This window comes from Gavialis gangeticus, unplaced genomic scaffold, assembly GCF_001723915.1.
Source record: "Gavialis gangeticus isolate Ggan-Ray unplaced genomic scaffold, GavGan_comp1, whole genome shotgun sequence".
In the NCBI taxonomy this organism is placed as follows: Eukaryota; Metazoa; Chordata; order Crocodylia; family Gavialidae; genus Gavialis; species Gavialis gangeticus.
The window spans coordinates 56634333-56636813 of NW_017729032.1; the positions used below are offsets into that span (position 1 = coordinate 56634333).

Below are 2481 nucleotides of genomic sequence, written 5' to 3' on the forward strand. Positions count from 1 at the left end.
ACTTGCCTTTGAAGACTGAGGCAAAAAAAGGCATTGAGCAGGGGATGCCTTTTCTGCATCCCCTGTCACAAGGCTGCCTCCCCCATTCAGCAAGGGACCCACACTTTCCCTGATCCTCCTCTTGCTGCCAACATACTTGTAGAAACCTTTCTTGTTACCCTTCACATCCCTTACTAGCTGCAACTCCAATTGCATGTTTTTGATAAACTGAGGCTAACTGTTCCTGATCACTTTGTTCTCCCCAACATATTTAGAAAGATGACCAGCTCCATAAATCTTTCTTGGAGTCAGACTGACTAGTCTATAATTCATAGTTCCTCCTTTTTCCATGTCTTAAAGATGAGCATTATAATTGCCTGTTTTCCAGTCATCTGGGACCTCACCTAAACTCCATGAGTTCTCAAAGATGACAGTCCATGGATTTAAAACTGCTTCAGCCAAATTATCCATTACCCAGAAGGCATCCTGTCTGGCTCTGTCAACTTGAAAACCTCCAACTTCTCCAAGTAAACCCTAACCTGTTCTTTCACTACTCTAAGCTATTTATCTCTTCCCCCATCCTGGCTGTCTACTACACTCATTTTCCAGTAGCCAATTTATTAATGAAGACTACAGTAAAATACGCATAAATTACTTCAGCCTTCTCCATTACTAGATTGTCTTCTGCATTCAGTAAGAGACCTGCACATTCCTTAGCCCTCCTTTTACTTCTGACTGATTTATAGAATCCTTGCTAGTTACATTGCAAACCATCCTGATTGTCTTCCTGCGTGCCTGTGTGATAGTCTTGTACTCTTCCCTAGTAATATGGCTAAATTTCCACTTTTTGATGGTGAGAGGCTGAGGTAACACAATTAAGAACTACGACTGAAACCTTCACACATACATTTGTGATGCAAAGACAGTATCAACTACAACAAAGTACTTGAAAAACAGCACAAAGCAGAACAACCACCACCAAAAACACAAAACAGGTACTCTGTGATCACAAAATCCCAGCCCTGTAGTTCTTCCTTCATCGCATTCTGCCTACCCCATCGGTGCAGTAATACAGTTCCCTATGCATTTTCCTGCAAAACTACAGGGCTTGTGATTTAGTGGGCTGACAGTTAAACTCACTGGTTATAAATTGATTTTTATCGTATATACTATATTAAAATAAAGGGGCCTGAATGAGAATCTCTGCTTGGTTTAGAAAAGTTCTTCACGTAGCCAGGGTTCAAATTACACTCAGACTCTTGGGGAGGGGGGTCTGTGGTGGTAGCAACTGGAAGCCAGAAGAACCTGTCGCAGCTGCCACCTGAGCTGCTTAGAAAGGAGCAGAATGAGGCAGGCCAGGGACCCTCATCCCTAGATTTCAAACCCTGCACATAGCACCATCTAACAACAATGCAACGTGCTAATTATTTCAGGAACAAAAAGGATAATTTAATACAGAACAGGGTCAAAGTTGGATAAATCTATTTCTTTACTGACAGCAGAGCAAAGCTAGTCAGTTTCAGGGCTGCCACTATCTCAGCACTGACAATGATGTGAACCTGCTAAGCACCAACTGTTTACATTAAATTCAGGTAAGTGCATAACCTTTTAAAGCCCTAAGGTTACACCATTAAACAGAGTATGATGTACTTTACTGCACAGCAGAGTGGTTCATTTGCTATTAAAAATTGGTGCACAACAGCACAACTGTTTTCCTGTTGGAACTCTACTTTGTCTTCTTAAAACATAAATTAGGTAACTAATTAGTTACTGGCCTAGTCTCATTAATTTCTATTTCATGTTGAACTGCACAATGTTTGTGGGTTATAAACTTACCCTGTGTAAGTCTTTTTTTCAGTGCTATTCACTCCCTCAAAAGTAACAGAATCTTAACTAGGAGGTGCACCGATATATCAGTCCCATATCGGATTAGCACCAATATAGGGAAAATTGACAGCACTGGAAATTGGCTTTTTTTTGCCTGATATGGCCGATAAATGCCCCGTGCATGTGCACAACCGCAGTATGCACATGCCGAGGAATGCAGCCTGGCAGTTTGGAGAGCAGCATCTGGCTGGTAAGTCTGGTGTGGGGGGGAAGGGGTGGCAAATTGAGGCCCCTGCGGTGAGGGAGAGAGTGGGGCAGGGACAGACGCTGCATGGCCAGGGCAGGGTGCACGAAGGAGCCGTAACCAGATTATTTGAGGGGTGCAGGGGGTGGCTCTCGCCCCTGCGTACACCCCAGGAGGGCATGGGGTGGGGGAGGGGGTCCCTGGATCTGTGCGCAGGTGGGCCAGGCTGTGGCAAATTTTGGTGTGGCTGCAGCCCCGCCCCCCTTGTAGCCCTCTCCTAACACCACCACCTGCCCTGAGCTCAGCCAGGCCCAGTCCCCCGCACCAGGAACAGCCTGGCGCTGTCTCGTCCCCAGCCCACAGTGGCAACCTGCCCTCACCCCACATGATAATATTTGTTTTTCTCCCCCACAAAGTATTGTGCCTAGAAA

General features: G+C 45.3%; 1 protein-coding gene across 13 annotated transcripts in view; it reads right to left on the minus strand.

Moving 5' to 3' along the window:
- Nucleotides 1-2481, minus strand: part of SUPT20H (SPT20 homolog, SAGA complex component) — a 73634-nt gene that overhangs the window by 57343 nt on the left and 13810 nt on the right. The gene's annotated exons all lie outside the window — the stretch shown is intronic.